Source organism: Vicugna pacos, chromosome 4, assembly GCF_048564905.1.
Source record: "Vicugna pacos chromosome 4, VicPac4, whole genome shotgun sequence".
NCBI lineage: Eukaryota > Metazoa > Chordata > Mammalia > Artiodactyla > Camelidae > Vicugna > Vicugna pacos.
Genome location: NC_132990.1, coordinates 11448196 through 11468470, shown reverse-complemented (window position 1 = coordinate 11468470; position 20275 = coordinate 11448196). Strand labels below are relative to the sequence as shown.

General features: G+C 34.4%; 1 long non-coding RNA gene across 2 annotated transcripts in view; it reads right to left on the bottom strand.

Moving 5' to 3' along the window:
* LOC140695984 (uncharacterized) overlaps nt 1–20275 on the bottom strand; it is a 213931-nt gene that overhangs the window by 8961 nt on the left and 184695 nt on the right. The window contains exon 3 of one of the 2 annotated variants that reach the window (XR_012071878.1): nt 18893–19043. The exons of the other annotated variant lie outside the window; for it this stretch is intronic. This is a non-coding gene — a long non-coding RNA (uncharacterized lncRNA). Of the gene's footprint in view, nt 1–18892; nt 19044–20275 lie in introns of those variants that run through there. 2 annotated transcript variants of the gene reach the window in all.

Here is a 20275-nt window from a genome sequence, read left to right as displayed (position 1 = left end):
CCTATGCACCTCTTCCATCTGTGTGTCCAGCGCATTCCTTCATGTACCCTTTTATAATAAACTGGTAAACTTGAGTGTTTCCCAGAGCTCTAAGAGCCTTTCTGGCAAATAAGAAACCAAGGAAGGGGTCATGAGAACCCCATGTATAGCTGGTCAGTCACACATTTAGGAGACAACTGGATTTGTGACTGACCTCTGAGTTGTGTGTGTGTATGGAAGGTGGGCATTCTCTGATACTGAGCCCTTAACCTGCAGCAGCTGACATTATTTCCAGGTAGATATTGTCAGACTTGAGTGAAGTACTGTGACTGTGTGATTAAAGGAGAAGCACACAGGAGTGCATTTTTTCTTCTAATCTTACAATCTATTGCTACATCTCCAATTCTCTGTTCCTCGCTGTGTTTCTCAGTGTGCCTCTGCTTACCACAGAGGCTTGGACTGCTAGGATTTGATGTTATTTTCTTTATTGATTTTCAAATATTTTTATATTTGAGCCTCGTATGACATTAAGTTATACTGAGTTAATTCAAATCTATTTGATTGTTCTGTAGTTTTTGAAGGAAATAACAAGAGCTACCAGGAAGACCTGAATATTATTTTTAAAAATTGTGTTAATTAAATCTTTCTTTATATACGCTCTGGCCATATGTCGCTATCCTCTTACCATATATGTCTATCTTTTCTCTTTGCACACTTTGATGGGGATTGTTTGATCCTTTTGCTCCTACGTCTAGTTCCCAAATCAGGCTTCCTCTTTACTAAGTATCTGGAATGTTTTTATTGCCTCTGGGAGAATCTTGAGTTCAGTAGTATTTTTCTCTTCATACAATTACCTTGATATATGCCATCATGTGTCCAGTTCCATAAGTCTAATGTACTCTTGATTAAATTGAACATTTGAATCTGTAATTCTAAATAGAAATTTTTTTCTTTTTTTTTTTTCACAATGCATATGTTTCTGAAAAGGTAATGATTTCCCCTTATTCTTTGGTGGTGTTGTTTCTATTTACCTGTAATGTTTGAGAGTTTTGCTGATTTTTAACTCTTTCTTCATTTTAGAGAAATTTCCTCCATGCTGATATTTTCTTTCCTATACCTGACGACTCTGGGGCAAAGCACTGCTGTGCTCTTCCTGTATATTCTAATTTCTGCAATGGAAGGAAACCTGGGAGTCACTTACACAAAGGAAACTTTTCCCTAAATTTTGTTCCAGTGCTCAGTGGTGATGGCTCAGTCTCTTACTCAGATTACAATTATGGAATGAGGAAGAGAGTCATTCAGCAGCATTATTCAAGTGGATGCCCTCAGTGTTTGGTTGGGTTTAGAGGGTTTTATGTACTAATATCCTTGATGCCACAGAATTAGCCATCACTTCTCATGTTCAGACACTTCTAAGGGTAATCCATCTGTAGAAGGACCCATAACCAACAGGACAAAGAACTTCCATTTCTTTTTCTTCCTTGTAATAAAAAGTTGCCATCCAAAAGGAAGTAAGATCTTTTGAAACTATTAGAAGTACACAGAACAATGAGAAAAACTCTCCAGAAGCAACTTTTAAAGAACTAGGAAGTTCTGCCTCAAGATAATTTTTTTCATGACTCTATTGTGAAATAATAGAAAACTTCTATGCTAAAGATGAAAAAATATATACAAATTTGATTTATGGGTGGTACCATTTTAACAATCAGGGTTCAAAATTATGTAATCAGAGTGACATATCTTCAAACAATACATTATTTTATGGTTTTGAATAATCTCAGAATAACAATTATCTCCATCCTTAAAAAAAAGAAAAAAAAATTTAAAAATACAGAAAACATCAACATGTTTTGGATACAACTTCTGAGGGTTCTGAGATCCTCCCCCTAAAATTATGGCATGAAGAAAATTGTTCTGTAAATGTATTTACAAATGTTTGCTTACTAAATGAGCACAGCTTATGGCAGTGACATTAAAATAAAATGAATCACTTTTATGTAATTTTCTATTTCTTTTCTATAGCATTTAAAATGTAAAGTATAAAATAGTGTAAAGACTTTTAAATACAGCTATACGTATCCATGGAAGGCTTTCAAAGGCATGTGTTAATTAATACAAGGTTGACAACCCTTTTACCATCTATGGGCTTCAGTTCTCTTAGAGAAGCAGATGTATCCTGAAGAGAACTGTTAAAAATGTCACAACTTCAACCAGAAAAACAAAAAGATATCATACGTAGGAATCCCATTATCTTCTCTGCATCCTAGCAGCTGGCACAGGCAGATGGTTTCCTTTTCTTTTTCTTTCTGTCTTTCTTTTGTTTTTTTGATTGAAAGGAACATTACAAAGCTCAGTTGAAAACCTGTGCTTTCTTTTATTTGTTTAACTGCAGGCAGAGGTAAGGAATTAAAATCTTAAATTTACAACAAAAAATCAAAATATCAGATGGTTTTATAATTGGATACTTTTTTTTCCTCCCAGAGCAAACCAGACTTTCTAAAAGATGAAGATAAGGACTAAAAATATGTGTGCATGTAATATCCAATCTTTGTCCTAAGCAGAAGAAAAAAAAGAAATTTATTATTGAGAGTTCTGGAGATTGTGGCCAAATTAAATCTCATAGCAACTTATATTAGCATGAGACATTGTGTATTGATTTATGCCCAGCTATTTTTGAGTATTTTATACAATGTAATAAATCATACTTTTTGAAATGAAATACATATTTAAATAAATCTTGAAGAGTTTTATGTTCCATTTGAGGCAAATTGAGTAATAAAGTTATAAATTTTAGTTTAGGTATTTTCACAAATAACACAAGATTAAAAATATTTTATCAGATTAAAATAATCATCTCTGCTATAGTCAAGGTTCAATAAGAACATAATTACAAGTATGTTTGGTTGAGGTTATCGAGTTTTTCTTTTGGAATATTTATCCCAAAGACGGTTAGATCCTAGATCCTGTTAATGTTACCTTATATGGGAAAAGGAAGTTTGCAGATGTGATTAATTTAAGGAATTTTTTATGGGAAGATTATCCTGGCTTATCTGGGTGGGTTCTAAAAACATTCACAAAATTTATACAGAGAAGAAATATCTAAATTTTATGTATTGAAATAAAATTTCATTTTAATTGCCATACTAAAAGTAGTTAAATAAAAATGAATCCATGTATATTTTTTCAGCCTTTGATGGAATATTCCTTTACTGTTACCAGAAAATGATGGTATAAACACAAAGCAGCAATATTAATTAGTCATTTTTAAAGAATCATTTCATAATGAAACCTTGTGATTAACAAAAAAAATTATATATCTAATTGGAATTTTAAATGATAAAGCTCTATGCTATATTATAAAACTTCAAATAATTTATATTTTATAAAACTTTAATGCTTCTTTTGTGAAGTGCACTAGATAACCATTCTGCATGTATAAAACCCTGCAAGTTTCTTAAACTGAATGAATTCATGCTTCTACACAAGTTCATTTTTCCTAGTTACTCAATAACGATGCTACACTATGTACATATTACAAAGAATTTAAGAACAAACACTATTGATTGATTATATTATTGCATAGAATGATCAGAGAATTGCGAAGTTTGCCCTATTATATCGCTACCGGGAGGCATGCAGTGCACCTACTGTAAATGCCTAGCTCATTCAAGGTAGCCGCTCAGCCATTTGGAGAAATGTTCACTTGACAATAACTTTGAAACTTTATATCTTGATCTGTCTAATTTTAACCAGAGACTTTTCTCAACATTCCTTGCAACCGATTGTTACCAAAGTTGGCATTTCCTGAACCCCTGCTATAATTTCCTGAGAACTAGTTGGACTATCACTTTCATGTTGCCACCTAACATTTTTGCCTAACTGATAGAGACCATGCTTTCATGAAGATGGTCATTGTAGATCAAGTTGGCAAAATGTCAGACTAACAGTTAGCAGGTGAATGGCTCCCAAAAAGATACTGCACATCCTTCAAGACATGGACTGAGGGATTCATTCATTTATTCATTCAACAAAGATTGAATAAGTATGCATTTATTATACAACAATGAATAAATTATTATAACACCTGTCTATCTGGAGCTTAAGTTCTATTGAGTAGAGACACAAATAAATAGTACTAACAATATATATAGGTATATTTTATATTATACTGGAACATAAGCACTATAGAAAAACTACATTGGGCTAAGAATAGTAAAAAATGTTGGGGGACATTCTTTGAATTTCCTAATAAATGCTTATGCTCATTTAAGAAGTAACATTTGTGCTGAGAAGTAAGTTATATTTTGAAAGGATTTCTCTAGCCGCTGGGTTGAGGATACACAAGGTTTTCTTAGAGAGAGTGGGAACGGAGAGTTTGAAGTTTGTCATCTGTGAGTCTAGTTATGAAAGCAGTGCTAAAACTATATTGGAAATGTCTGCAATTGGACCAGGCTTGTAGCAGTGAAGGTGATGAGTCAGGCTTTCTTCAGACAGGGGAAAACCCAAGGAATTTTCTTACAGAAAAATATGGAATATGAGAGAAAAATAAAGCATCAAGCATGATTAAAATATACTTGTTTTGAACAAGCAGGAGAATAAAATTACCATTAACTGAGAAAAGGAAAAAGTTTTCCCTCAGATCAAGTGTTTGAGGAAGGTCTAGATGTTAAGTTTGAGATATTTATTTGAATTCAAGTAAAGATGTGAGTGAGCATTTAAATGTCCAAGTCTTAACCTGGGCTTAAGATATAATTTGTGTATTTTTAAGCTTATCTGAGGTATTTACAGTCAAGAGACTAGCAGAGATGACCAATGGAGTTGACTGAGTATACGCAGAGATCTAAAGATTAAGTTTTGGATTCTACAAGGTTAAGAGAATGGAGAAAAAGAAGAGTAAGAAAAGGAAAGGAAAGGGGCCACCTGGTAGCAGTGTAACCATAAGATTTTGGTATCTTGGACACAAATAAAGAGAATACATTGAGGAAGAGGAACTAATCAGTTGTATGAAATGGTAAATGCAAAGTTAAAGATGATTGGTGGACCTGACAAAAGGAGTCACATGAATTAAGTCCATTTATCTCTTCCACAATTTTTTTCTCATACTTGTAATCATCTTTGTAGTCCCTTCTGAACCATTTGCCAACTGGCAAAAAAAAAAAAAAAAGATTACTGAGTAAATTAGCTAGTCTAAAACATATTCTTCTTAGTATTTAATTTTTGATATAAAGTGATTACGCAATTGGCCAATTACTCATCTACTGAAAAAGCCATAATAAATGCTGATTCATGAGGATTTCTGGATCATGTCTTAGACACCCTTTCAGTCTATACTCACTCTTTGATTACATCCTCCAATTGCCTGTCTTTAAATTACCTCACAGAAGATGGAAACTACTCAATTTACAGTTTCAGCCCAGATTTCTCCCCTAAATGCCAGACACGCATATCCAAATACCCACATAATACTTTATTTGAGCTTTAAATAGATATCTCACATTGTTTTGATATCTTATCTACCATAATTGAATTGCGTTAAAATTTTTACTCTAATAAGATTAAGTTGGAGCAACCACTGGAGTCCATCAGAGTGTTTTTGCTCCCTTTTCTTATTTAAAATTAATTTTCAGTTGGAATATAGTAAGTTCTTCTGATTATTACCACATGAATACAGTTTACCGTAAGTTAGAAGCTCAAGATGAAGGAAAGTTTAGTTGCTTAGATTTATGCACTAAAGGAAAGGAGGATTATTTGCTTAGATCTGCAGCAGAATTTTCAGCTCAATTTAGGTTTTAGAATGAGACTACTGTACTAAAGTGCAAGGGAAAATAAACTCTTGAAGAAATTTTCATGAGTGAAGAAAAATACAACAGCAAGGCTAGGATAGGAAAAATATGGAAATAGAGGAGATGACTCTAGTTTAGTTATCTATCTATCCATTCATCCATCCGTCTTTTTGAACTGAGGCTTCTGCATCATGAGTTGGAAGCACTGCAGAAACTACAGACATTTGGAAGGCTAGATTCACTCCATCTATTAGAGGCAATAATAAGTATGACAGGGAAACTGAAAGTTTATATATTCAGTGACAAACAGTAGAATACACTAGCCTACACCAACAATAAGCAAACCCATATGCTGAAAGTATAATGAAGCTTAACGAAGATGAAAGTTAACATCTTTTACCAAAAAAATAAAATTTTCTAAGAAAAAAATGTAGACTTCATATTGTTTTTTTCCCCTTGCTTTTTCCCTGAAAATGTCTAAGGTTAATTCTCAATGTGTATATAGAACTTCAAAACTGAATGATTCTTCTGGTCAACAAAGCCGGCCATAGTAGAACATTGGCCAACTGCAGCATCTCTCATAATGTCAGGAATCATTATAGGGCTCACGTCAGTAATTGGGGTACCAGACACTGCACGGGGCAACTCATTTAACCTCCACTTGATTTCACTGACATATTTTTGCCTTTCATTTTTTTTTCTGGTTCCATGACAGCTTGCCAAGGAGTTGTGCATCTGTTATTAGTAAATCTGATTTTATCTTGTATCAGACAGGAAAAATGAATGATTGATATCAACATAACCTTTTGTTTCAGGGAGATTCAAGGTACTGTGTGTCAGTAGCAGTGATACAGCAAATGTATTAGACATATTCAGCTTGACAGGAAGCAAATATTGTACTTCGAAGCAACTTAAAAGTTAAAACAAAGGAGAATGTCATGTTTTCTAGTAACCATGAAAAATGTCAGTTTACTGGCTATTATTTATCCTTTTTTAATGTAAGAAAGAAACAGAAAGGGCCTGGTTTCTCAGACAGTTCAGTAAATTAGCATTTGCCAGTATAAAATGCATAGGTATTCCATAACAGGTTTCAAAGAAAAAATGTGATATTCAGAAAAAGGTTTTCCCCCTTTTTAATAATCTCTGATTCATTATTCTTTAGCATGTATGTGTGAACTATTCTTGAAAATCCAGAAGGTTCTTGTTAAAGCTACAAATGATTGTCATTTTCATTTTTTGGTTATATTTACACCGAAATAAGCAAAAAGGATAGCAATATTTAATGTAATCTTAGAGGGAAAGTGGGGCTGAATGTATTAACTATATCAGTCTATGTAGCAAACACCACACAATCACACACCCCCTCCATCCTAATTACATGTCAGTCAAAAGAAATATTTAAATGCCAAAGGCTTTTTGAAGTAATGGGAAAAAGCAGTTTTAGGTGAGCTTTTTCTGAAAATATGAGAAGTTTGTGATGAAATATGTTAAAATGGAGTATATTTGTACAGAAATCTGGGAGAATTGAACAGCCAAGGCGATTGGAGGGGACAAACCATCTGCAGACATCATCTGTTTGTCATGAAGGCACCAGTGCTCATTAGCAAAAGGAATTGTTCCCTGTACCCACAGATGTCCACCCTGGTTGCCTAGAGTAAACTATGCCGAACAGGAAGAGCATGAAGGAAATTACTGCCAGCATATAAGAATGTGGTTTCTCCGTTTTCATACTGTGAGAATGCTAGACTTAGTAGTTCTCTAGTAGGCTCCATCAGTGATTAGAGCTTTGAAAAATTGGTGTCCGTAGAAGGATTAACATCAGCCCTGAAGACTTAAGCCTGAGTAACAGGTAGTTATCTGACAGTTGGTCAGTTTAACATCACAGATATCTCATTTTTGTCACTAATTTGCAAGCAATCTGATCAATTGATTGAAAAGTCAATGATCATCTTATGCTCTATAGTGTTTTAGGTTTCTCAAGAGAATCTTATTTTTCTTCCTTTAACTCAGGCAGGGGAGGCACACACCAGTGTTACTGTTGTTTTCATTTCTGTATTTTTATAAAAAATGGATGAGGGCATAAATGGACAGAGGTATATGATCGCACATGTAACAAGCTGTAGAAGAATTGCAACGCAAATGGTAATGTGTTAACTAGTTTCTATCTATCTCACTTCGAATTAGTATATAAGTAACCAGAGTCGAAAGGTCACTAACTAGTTTATTGGCTTGGGATCTCATTTAACAATATTCTTTTCCTTCATGTAAGAAGTAAGTCACTGCTAGTAAGTTAGCCATGGACTTCCTGAGCCTTGAGTCCTCTTCACTGATACTGCTAGTCTACAGCTTACTGAAAAATACTCATAAAAGTTTTTTTTTAGCTTCATGTAAAGTATTTCAGGAATCTGAACTTGCACAGAATTGGAAAAGGTTTTCCTAGCAGTTTACCATAGGCACAAATAAAAGTGAGCTAGAGAAATGGCATAAGTGAAATTCATGTGTCCTTAAAGATATACATCAATATAAGAGTAAGTAGAGGAAATTGAGCGAGGAAGACTTACAAAGTAAATTTTGCCATCAAAAATGACTGCCATCCAGTCTCCAAATTAATTGGAATTTTAAATTAAATTTTAGGTCTAATACATATTGTTAGAAAATTAAACAAGGAACAAAAAACCCTATAAGAGTACAGGGTAATTGCAATTCTTGGAACACAATAAAATAAAAAGATCCAATTACTAACCATATTTACATGCTGAATAATGCTGTTAGTTCATTATTTGCAACCAATTGTATTGTATAAACTCTGAGAGGGGATTTTTAGAAGAGTAAAGCCAATATAAATTGAGTTCAATGAAAGAAAAAAGTCATTACAGTCTCTGAGACAATCTTAATTCAAAACTTCTAATGGGCATTAGTAACATTTACAAATAAACGGAGACCTCAGCTTACACCAACATTAGGATATTGGGAGTCATAAGAATTAGCCGTTTGAAGAAATTATTGTTGTTTAGAACATTATAGTGCTCTTCAATTATCAGACTAAAAAATTCAAAGAAAGGAAACGTGATCTTGTGGTACACATGTAATTTCTATTATACCCAAATAAGCGTAAGATTTTGAAAGCAGAACTTAACATAGTGTGCCACCCACGGAGACAGAATCGAATCTGCAAGGTTCAACAGGATTCTACCTGCATCGATATGCACTTATGACTATACCTACCTATGGTAATTCTTTATTTTAGAAATTTATGATGATAATTCAAACGATTTATTGAGAAAGTTCAAATAAATATGATAGAATAGTAGCTATATGTGCTTACTAAATAGTTGGCATGCACAATTTTACATATAAATCTATAGATAACAGGCGGTAAAAGCTTACTTTATAAGCTTCCAGTTCTTCTGTTCTAGAAATAGTACGGCCTCCAGCTGGGAGTGAATAAGGAATTGTATCCTTTCCGGTCACATTAGGATTTGTCTTACACTCTCATTTCCTCACCTGTGCGATGCAGTATGTTTCTTCTATGAAGGCTTTTATAGCTAATTTGCAGAAACTCTTTTTCAATATGCACTTGTTCAAAACACACATAACATAAAATGTGGGTAGTATATCTAAGCAGGCCTTATTTTTATACAAACTTCCTGCCTCTCACTGCCCGTGACAGTTTGATTTGGTCAGTATTTAGCCTTAGATCTTTTTGTTCAAAATTGTTGTTTTCTAATTTTTTTCCCTGTGTTTTGCTACCAGCGTTCTTCCTCAGTGAGGTAGGAGGGCATGGGGAATGGAGACAGAGGCTCATAATGTCAGCTAAAGCCTGTAAGAGAAATTAAAATGGAATTCAAAGGAGTAAAAGATCCTCTTTTATGATTAAAAACAAAACAAACAAATGGAATAAACAGAAAAATGTGGTTACTAGGAACTGTTTTCTACATAATAATAACCGCCCTACTTAGTTGCAGTATTTTACAATCATGTCTACCACTGGATATAGTGTGAGGACCTCCCCAAATTCTACTAGTTAAAAATCAAAGTGCATCCTGTCTTGTAACAAGTGGGACAGGCTGAAATGAATCAAGATGGTCATAAGAGTGGAAACTGACTGAGGTGGGGCTAGGGAGGTATACGGAAAGTCTGTTATTTCCACCTACTTTTCTGTAAACCTAAAACTGCTCTAAAAGAGAAAGTCCATTAATTTAAATGCTAGAAAAGAATGCAAAGTATCTTCTGTACAAACGACCCACGAAGTCAGTGTATTTAAGATGTTCAAAAACGAGATAAATCTGTTTATAATATTAGTGATCACTATACAACTAACGGCTATTTTATTAGCTTATATTGTTCTTAGATTTTAAAAGATATTTCATAGCATTTCATTAAAAATTATCCAAAACTTTGATATTGCCTCTTCTCATTTGAGAGTTCACAAATTAGAGAAAGCTGTTCCGTGGTACAACTTTCCTTATACAAGATAGTGGTGGCAGTCAGCACATCTAAAAGTGCACAATGTAACAGAATTACCTGAAATGCTGCTCAGTTACAGCACGGGTAGATTTACTAAGAATGTGAACCAAGATGGCCTTCCTTGACGGCAGGCCCAGAGGACTGGGTGTGGGTACATCTCTTTCCCTGGAAACAGTCATCTGCAGCTGTTTGTTTGATTTTGTTTTTGCCTAGTCTTCCTTACCTAATGGATGTCAAAATAGCACAAAATTTTCTTAAAGTTGTATTAGGGATGTTCGGTTGATTTTATAAATAGAAATGAAAGAAATGATGGTTACTAACCTAATTTATAAATCATGTGTACTCTATGCTCAACAAATCTTCAGTAACTGCTTTCTAAAAATGTAATCTTAAATTATACTTGATGTGACAGCTGCCATTCTAGTCAGTCAAAATATTGAAATTTCAGCCTCTCAGTTATAAGTAAACAGGAAAGTTCAGGTTAATCGACATATTTATTGAACAGATAAGGACACAAGTGGAATTCCTATGTCAAAATATTTCATTTTTAGTAAAGGCTTATCTGGCATATCTTTGGTGGTACTAAAAAAAAAACAATTATTCTTGTCACTCAAATAACCACATTTTATAATAAATCTTCACACTGAATGTTGATCTGAAGCAATTTCAATTGATAAAGGTTTTCTATCTTCATTTTTCTTTCCCACTTTCCTACAGAGATATAACTGTCAACTCCCAGCAGTTTTCACAGCTACTGCTTCCATCTGTGGGCACTGAGAAGATCTGGCCTTCACTCTTTTTACCACGTGCACGTTCAAACTGGTTGAAAAGCTGTTGGACGTCATTGTTCTCATAGACATTAAAATGCTACTAAGTTATATTTCCCCTTTTTTGTTTTTCTCAAATACAACAAATGTGGCACCCCTAGATGTCTAGACACCTGTAAGAAATAATTTCTGGAAATAATTCACTGGCTTTAACACACTTCAGGACCAGTGGAATTGAAAACAAGTAAAGGGGAAGAGATCAGGAAGAAAGTGGCAAAAGAAATGAGAATGAGTTAGCAGTACAGCGTAACGCCTTATTCCATTTTTACATTGGTATTTACTGACCTCCAATTACATACACGGTGCTTGGCACAGTGGGTGATCCAAAGATCAATCAGACATAACTGTTGCATTGTCAGAACTCAATCTACTGAGAGACAAGAAAAGTATGTAGAACAAGGTCAATGCTAGTAAGTGATGTAATTGAGCTACAGACAAGAGCAACTTAAACAAAGGAATGTGAGATTTCATGTGATTGAATAATCTGTGAATAATTTACAGAGGATAGACCAAGAAAGATGGATGGAAATTGTAAAGGTAGGGAAGGCAGCTGAAGTAGCAGGGGCACTGTGAGCAAACTATGTAGACAAGAAATGTCCATGTTTATTAAATAAATCTAAAAGAGTTCCTTATAGCTAAAGGTTATTACTAACACATTCCTTTCCACCAAACAGCTCACCAAAAGCACCTATAGACATACATCTTTGAGAACTGAATGAGGTTGCTTTCAGACTTATAATCACATTGTTATTAAATGATTAACCCATTCATTCAACAAATGTATTGAGTTTTGATGCCTGCCCAGTAGTCCCCCAAACATAATAAATGTTACAAGTTTGAATAAAAGTGAACTTAATGTGTTCATATAGGGAAAATATGAAAGGGCAATAACACATATAACTGATAATGGATAAATACATTTACTAACAGTTGTTAAGAAAGTATTTGAGATTTTTACCTCAATTTCAAGATACTATGATAGCCTGCTACAATTTTATTGGTGTTGGCAGATGGCACAAAAATCCTGAGTCAGAGTAAAAGGACAGTTTACCACTCATCATAATAACAGTAGCTAGAATATCCACATTTTCTTTTTTTATTGAAGTACAGTTGGTTTACAAAGTTGTACTGGTTTCTGGTATACAGTAAAGTGATTCAAATATATATGTGTGTGTGTATGTGTGTGTGTTTGTATGTGTGTATGTGTGTGTGTATAAATTAATTAATTAATTAATTTCTGGGCTCCGTTTTTTGTTCCATTGATCTACATGTCTGTTTTTGTGCCAATACCATGCTGTTTTGATTATTGCAGCTTTGTAGTATTATATGAAGTCAGACAGGGTTAAGCCTCCAGTTTTGCTCTTTTTCCTCAGGTCTGCTTTGGCAATCCTGGGTCTTTTGTGCTTGCATATACACTTTAGGATTATTTGTTTTAGTTCTGTGAAAAATGTACTGGGTAATTTGAAAGGGATTGCATTAAATCTGTAGATTGCCTTGGGTAGTATGGTCATTTGAGCAATATTAATTCTTTCATTCCAAGAGCAGAGGATATCTATCTCTTTGAGTCATCTTTAATTTCCTTTATCAGTGTTTTACAGTTCTCAGCATATAGGTCTTTTACTGCCTTGGTCAGGTTTATTCCTAAATATTTAATTTTTTTGATGAGTTTTCAAAGAAAAATTTTTTTTTGCTTTCCTTTTCTGATATCTCATTGTCAGTGTAAAGACATATAACAGACCTCTGTAGGTTAGTTTTGTATTCTGCTACCTTTCTGTATTTGTTTATCAGTTTTAGTAGTTTTTGTGTGGAATCGTCAGGGTTTTCTATATATAGTATCATGTCATCTATAGATAGTGATGGTTTTACCTCTTCCCTTCCAATATGGATACATTTCATTTCTCTTTCTTCTCTGATTGCTGTGGCTGGGGCTTCCACCACTTGAACAGAAGCAGTGAGAGTGGGCATCCTTGTCTTATTCCAGGTTTTAGCAGGAAGGCCTTCAGCTTTTCACTATTGAGTGTGATGTTGGCTGTGGGTTTGTCATAAATAACTTTATGTTGATGTGTTCCCTCTATACTCACTTTGGTAAGAATTTTTATGATGAATGGGTGTTAAATTTTATTAACATTCATTGCATCCATTGATTTGCAAAGCTTTTCTCCCATGCCTTAGGTTACTGTTTCATGTTGTGGATTGCTTCTTTGGCTGTACAGAAGATTTTTAGTTTGGACTCACATTTTTAATTTTTGTTTTTATTGCCTGTGCTTGTGGTGTCATGTCCACAAACACTGCCAAGACCAACGTTAAGGAGCTTTTCCCTATGTTTTCTTCTAGGAGTTCTATGGTTTCAAGTCTTAATGTTTAAGTATTTGATCCATTTCAAAAAACTTCTTTACTTTTTATACCAGCCCTATTAGGGATACACAATTAAGTTCTTTTAATATCTGAGAAAATAGAGCCTCAAAAAAGTTGTGACTAAGCCAGTCACACGACTGGTAAGTGGCAGGATTTGAAAACCAGGCAGTACTCAACCCCACTGTCTTAACTGCTGCAACACTGAGTAACCGTGAGAAGAAATGCCAAACCATAAAGAACAAAGATGGAAGAAACCTATCAGAATATGTCTTCAAGTTTTAGTTACTACACATTTACAAAAAACAAAGCAAAATCACATTTCACAGTTTTAAGAAAAGCAGCTTTGCTGTTTTGCTATTTTTACTATTTGTTGTAACTTAGATATTTCTACAATTTCAGTTGAAGATAATAAGACATTCAAGCAATATTATTAGAGGCACCAAGATAGCATTCTACTAAGCTAGGGAAACTCCCAATGGGCTCAATTGTTCCTACGAATCCATATGGATTTAGAATGTGAAAGAATGATTTGAAGAGGGAGCAAGAAGATAGCCTAAAGGTTCTGCTGCAGTCCCAAACTGGCTGTATTTCACAAACTCTGTTCCCTTTGCCTCTGCTTCCCTTTCTTTCCCATATTGATGCTGCTGCTTAAGCTCATTTTGATACGTGCATACGTTTGAGGGCTCCTTTGTAAGTTCTATTACAATGTTATTTATAGTTTTATTTGAAAAACCTATCTATTTATGTGTTGGTTTCAGTAGAATGAAATAGTCATGTTTTTCAATTTATATCCATTGCCTTTTAATGCTTCCCTTAGCAAATCTAATACATTCACTTTATATTGTGTTCTGCAGTTTTGCAGTTCAAACGCATGGCCTTCTGTTACTTTCTTGAGAATAAATGCTCTCAAGACATTTAATATCTATGATTTAGACAGTGTCATCATTATTATAGTGATACAGTAGGAACCAATGAAAATATCAGAATACTTGAAAAGTAATTTTGTATACATAATATCACTGAAATGAGATCATGTGGAAATAGCCTAAAATACTAAACTAATCGCCAGTATGGCAAGGCTAATATTTTCTATCCCATATCTTGCTGGATGAAACGAGTCATTTATCATATATGACAGCTTTTGAAATACTTCAGAACCACAGAAAACTCTAATAATAATGAGTTTATACAGCTATAAAGGGAAAATGGAAACAACTCTACACCTTAAAAATAATAGTTTATTACAATAATGTATGACTCAGTCTGGGAACCAAACCAGAAAATTTAAAAAATATATTATATATTTTAATTTTAGATATGAAAGTAGATATGTTTTTAGTAAAATCAGATTGCTGAGTAAAAGCAATACAAATATACGGCCACTTTAACATGCCAGTTTCAGTCTCTTACCAAGAAGCAGGACTGGGGTTTGCACCCCGAAAGCATCCTTGAACGTACTTAAACAGGGCACTTTCTACTCTTTCCTCATATAATATATATTCCTTAAATTTCCCAATACTCATTCTAGCTCTCTCTCCAAGGATTATACAAAGACAGAGTTGATACTTTTTTTTTTTTTAAATGCCAACAGAGCAGTAGTTCCCTATGAGCCAAGTAGCTTCCTTGACCCTCAGACAAGCCACGCTACCCATGATGCAAAGGATGAATTTCATTTCAATAAACGTGTGTACATGTGTTTTTTCCAAGAACCGTCATATGAATTTGCACATGGTCTGTAATAACTCGAACATAAGGTCAGTCTGTAGTAACTCTATAGAGCACAGCAGAACCTATCAGAGAAATTGGTCTATATGTGCTTAATCAAATTGATATGACAGCAGCCTGATTAACAGGAGCATGTATGAGAAGTGCTTTACCTACTTAGTTCATTTATTCCTTATCCCACTTAACACGTATTTATGGAGGAAATCTTACATTCTTAGTACTATGTTAGATACTAGGGGTATGATAAAAACAAAGACTGACATGTTCTCTGTCTCTCAGAGCTTATAAACCGCAGGTAATTTCTGCATCTGATTATTACACTGCATTTTTGGGGAGGAATGTAAGGAAAAAAGGAAGAAGCGATAGAAAGATAGAAAGATTGAAAGATAGATTGAAAGATAGATAGATAGATAGATAGATAGATAGATAGATAGATAGAAAGAAAGATAGATAGATAGATAGATATTAAAACTCTTCTGTCACCAAGAAGTCAAGTCTTAACTGCTCCCCATTTAGTCCACTCTTTTATACCAGGTGATCCTATTTATACCCATCACTTTTTACATCCAAATAACAGAATCACTTTTTTAAAACTTATATAATAAAACCATTTCTCTATAGAGAATGCCTAAATATTTCTTTAAAACTTTCAGGAGAATTCAGCAACTATCACTTCAGCACCTACTCTGTGCTAGGAGAAAGATACAAGTGTCCTTTTCTGGTACTGCAGAATTTTCCCTTACTATGAACAGGAAACAGTAGAGAGCAGTGTGGAGGGGATTGGCAGAGGATGAAAAGAGACAGAGTAAGTGGGACCACAGTTGACTTTTCTCATGCATTGCTACCTTTCTCAGTATTTTGAGGGATGGTAATTTTTTTTAAAACCACAAGTATGTTAAAAGATTTAAGTTGGCCTGGATGGTAACAAAACAAAGACAATGAGTAATTTGTCAATATTTTAAAAATCAGAATATTTTATGTAACAATCCATATTTCTAGCTTATCTTGAAAATGTGAAGGCAGCTGGCACTACACCCTGCAGCCAAGGCGTCCTCTCAGACCCTCACATGCCTCCCTCACCCTGCTTCACCCACTTAAGTCACCTACTTAGTTTCTATCAGCTATGGGTTCCCAAAATTGTCAGGTCAGAAAAATCATCGAGACTCTTGCCTAAAAATGTAGATCCCAGCTCACCTTCGAGAGATGCTCATTCAACAGATCTAGAATAAAGACAGACTCTGAATTGTTAGAGGCATCCTACGTGATTCTTTGTAAACAAAGTAGTTGGGGAAATGCTGTTGTAGACATTTCAGTTTTCAACTCCAAAATGATTAAGAACATGCTAGTAAGCTCACATTAAGAGTCGGTGATCTCAACCCAGTATTAATTTGCGGGAGTTTCATAAGTGTGCAAGTAGAAATCAATAATCTCATACATTTTATTATGTGTGAGGAGATAGATAAAAAACTACTACTGGGAAATATATACAAGATCTTGTGGTAGCTCACAGAGAAAAAAATGTGACAATGAATATATGTATGCTCATGTATGACTGAAAAATTGTGCTCTACACTGGAATTTGACACAACATTGTAAAATGACTATAACTCAATAAAAATGTTTTAAAAAATATAAATACAGATATAGATATATCCATGTGAAAAGGATTACTGATGTGCTTAATCTCAGTGCCCTAGATTGATGTAACATAGTGCTTAATGCATAATTACAGTATTTCCTGTGGGAATCAGTTGGAGTTTTTCTGAATTAGGTCAGTACCAACCATGGCTCCACACTGATACAAAACTGGCTGAGGTACTCGCTACAAAACAAAACAAGATTAAAAAAATACGGATAACCCTCATACGTGAACTTGGCTAAGAGTCACCAAGATGGGTATGGAGCCTTAGTTTCACATCAATATGGATATTAATCAGGGATGTGCTAACAAATGGTTCACAAACTCCTCTCAGGCATAGGAGGAGACCCTAGTTTGTGGGATTTTGTCAATTTCTATGATGTAACTAGCCCTGCCATGGCTAATTTCAAGCCAACAGGACAATGTCACTGCACAAGAAGTTGAGAATGAGAAGAGATGTGCTCAGTCACCTATGATATTGGCACAAGATGAATTTAGCACATCACATGATTTAATGATTACCTACAATTTAAGTGTTGAGGACAAAAAAAAAAGATCCTTGCTTTCAAGTCTTTTATCATGTTACTGTAACTTTATGTCATATACATACAAAAATATGAAGAAATATAGCCTTCTTTGGTATCAAAGGAGGCAGTAATGATAAATACTATCATTCACTGAACACTTACTCTCTCCTGACCATTATGTTAATGGTTAATTACATACAAAGATATTACATATTACATATTACACGCACAATATCTAGTTAACTGAATCCTCACTATGTTCTGGACAGTATTCCTAGCACTTTACTATATTATTTCAATGATGTCAGCCGTATTTTTCTCTCTTTCAGAAAAGGGAAGCAAAGTCCAGAAAAAATGTACAACTTTTGTGATGCCCTGCAACTGCTGAATATGAATACTGAATCTGAACCCAAGTAACCTGACCTCAGAGCTAACATCTCTAACCACTAATCCCATCACACAGACAATAAATGGTATCAGATGTCAGCACAAGGAATACACACCCAGGCATAGTGGTTCAAGGTGGATTCATACTTGTGTGACCTGTGAACCCTTGCTCTCTTCAGATTTATAATCAGGAGTTAATATTGCCAATATCACTGCAAAATCAGGATAAGTAATCATATTACACAGTATGTCGCCTGAAAATAGCTAAGAAATACATTAACATGACAAAATAGAGAGTAAACCAAATTTATATGGCAACTGTGATTTGATATTTTGCATAAATTCACAAAATACAGTTCCCTGAAAGCTTTATTATAATAAAGTTAATTTTTTCCAATTTAAAGTAGAAAATATTTCCATTGTTTTCAAACATGTAAGACAGCTGATCTCATTGCCAAATTATCGTTATTATCCTCGAAACTAAATATACCTTTCTCTATTTCGTCCAGTATTTAGTATTGCAAGGATGCCTAGGAGAGGCCTTCTTTTTCTCTCCCTACTGTTAAACCCTCTTGCTCAACTTCTCTCTCTTTTCCCCTCTCTGTCTGGTGGCAGGGAAACTTTCTTATACTCTAACTTGAAAATATATCTCTAGAGTCTAGACTCTAACAAGATGTGGATCACTTCTGATTTTTTTTTCTTCCTTGACTATAATCTGCATGTTAAATCTGCACACTAAATGGTTTCCCTCGGTTCATTTCTGGTGGTCTCAGTATCAGAATAGATCTAGAAGGAAAGGAAATAATAGGATGAGAAGTGATGGGCAGCAGTTTGCTCCTCCACCAAATCAAGCAGCCCTATGGTAAGAGCAACTGCTACGCATTGCATTTCTGAAACAGAGAGAGAGGCCTTTGGGGTGGGAACCAAGCGACTTTCTTGTCCTTCTCTGACGACTGTCCCACTCTGTTCTGGGAATACCTGTACAATGGTTGCTCTTTGTAAAGACATTCTATCAGTCTTACAGCTAGAGAATATTTTATCCAGATTCTGGGATTTCTGTTAGCATTCCTCTATTTTTCTCTGATTTTACACTCTTTTATACATGGCTCTATAATTATTTTAGTGACAAGTTCAGAAAGTCTATGACAATTGTTTCGAGATAAATATAATTAAAAAACCTGTCCGAGGAGCTCTTACCCATTTGGTTCTTTGGATTATTTCTAAGATACAAGTTCTATTGTGAGGTTGATGTCACTCTTCAGAACCTCCAGGATTGTTTATTTAGTGTGAATCAAGTCCAGATGTGCCTAAGAATGTCTGCTCTCGTCCTCTGAGCATCCAGAGCCCAGGGGTCCTGGTTAGTCCACCAAAAGGGATAAAAAGAAATGCAGAAACAGTGAGTAACTACACAGCCGATACCCAGTACTCTTCTAAAGAGCACACCTAAACCATTTTACTTAATCTTCACAACAATCCTGACAGTAAGGAAGTATAATTATCTCTATTTTAAAGAAGCAAATGCAGTGACTTTTGGAGTTTATCTAACTTGCCCGGTAACAAACTATGAGACACAAAGTCAAATTTTGAACTCAATTTTTATCTAACGTCAAGAGCTCAACTCCAATTTACATATGTAAGTGATGAGCTTGCACCAATACTGAACACTAACACAATAAAAGACACACCGTGAGGAGAGTGCTTTTATATTATTGTGGCTAATCAGAAAGTGCACAGTCTAGAAAGCTCCATAATAGTTAATTCTACCAATAACAAAATAGTAGTTCTTTGGGGGAAATGTAAAGTGTTTTGAGAACACAGGAAAGTTTTTACTTTTTATCTAAGAGTCATCTACACATTTTTATTAGGCATATATTTCATAAAGTGTTGTCACAGGAAAAGAATTTTAGAACTCAAATCTTACTAAAAGTATTTAAATTCCCAAAATTTCAACTTCAGTCTGTACACAACTGTTTGCATATTATGATCACAGAAAATATTCAGGGGAGATAGAAATATACCATGATAACACAGTTTTAGATTTTCTTTTCCTTTACACATCAGACTTATGACAGCTCTCATTGCTTATGTTGGAAAAAATCTAATTTCACAGCCAGTTCCAAAATCCTGCTGTTTTGCTGTTTCAGCACAGCTTATAGATATGGGAATGAGTAGAGTCAGCCCTTATTGTAGAGCGCTATGAAATTTGTGATTTCAATATCCTTCATTATATAACTTTTATTGCTAATGTTATATTTCTTTAAATGAATGGGATTTCTATGGTGCTGGGTCCCCTAAAGCTAGTAAGATGCTGTGATTGATCTACATATCTGCAAGGCTTAATGCCTCATAAGCATCTCAATTAAAATACTGAGAAGGTACATATTCATACAGATAGAATGAACATAAGGTGGAGAAGGTAAGTGTAAGCTAAAGTATACTAACATTTTATTTAAGAACACTGGAAATTGAAATTATAACCTTTTATATTTAAAAATTGGGAGTTTAAAACTTTCTACTAAATTTCTTCATTCTGAACACAGCAAAATTTTGCAGTAAGTGGAGCCATGTCCTTAAATTCACTAGGAA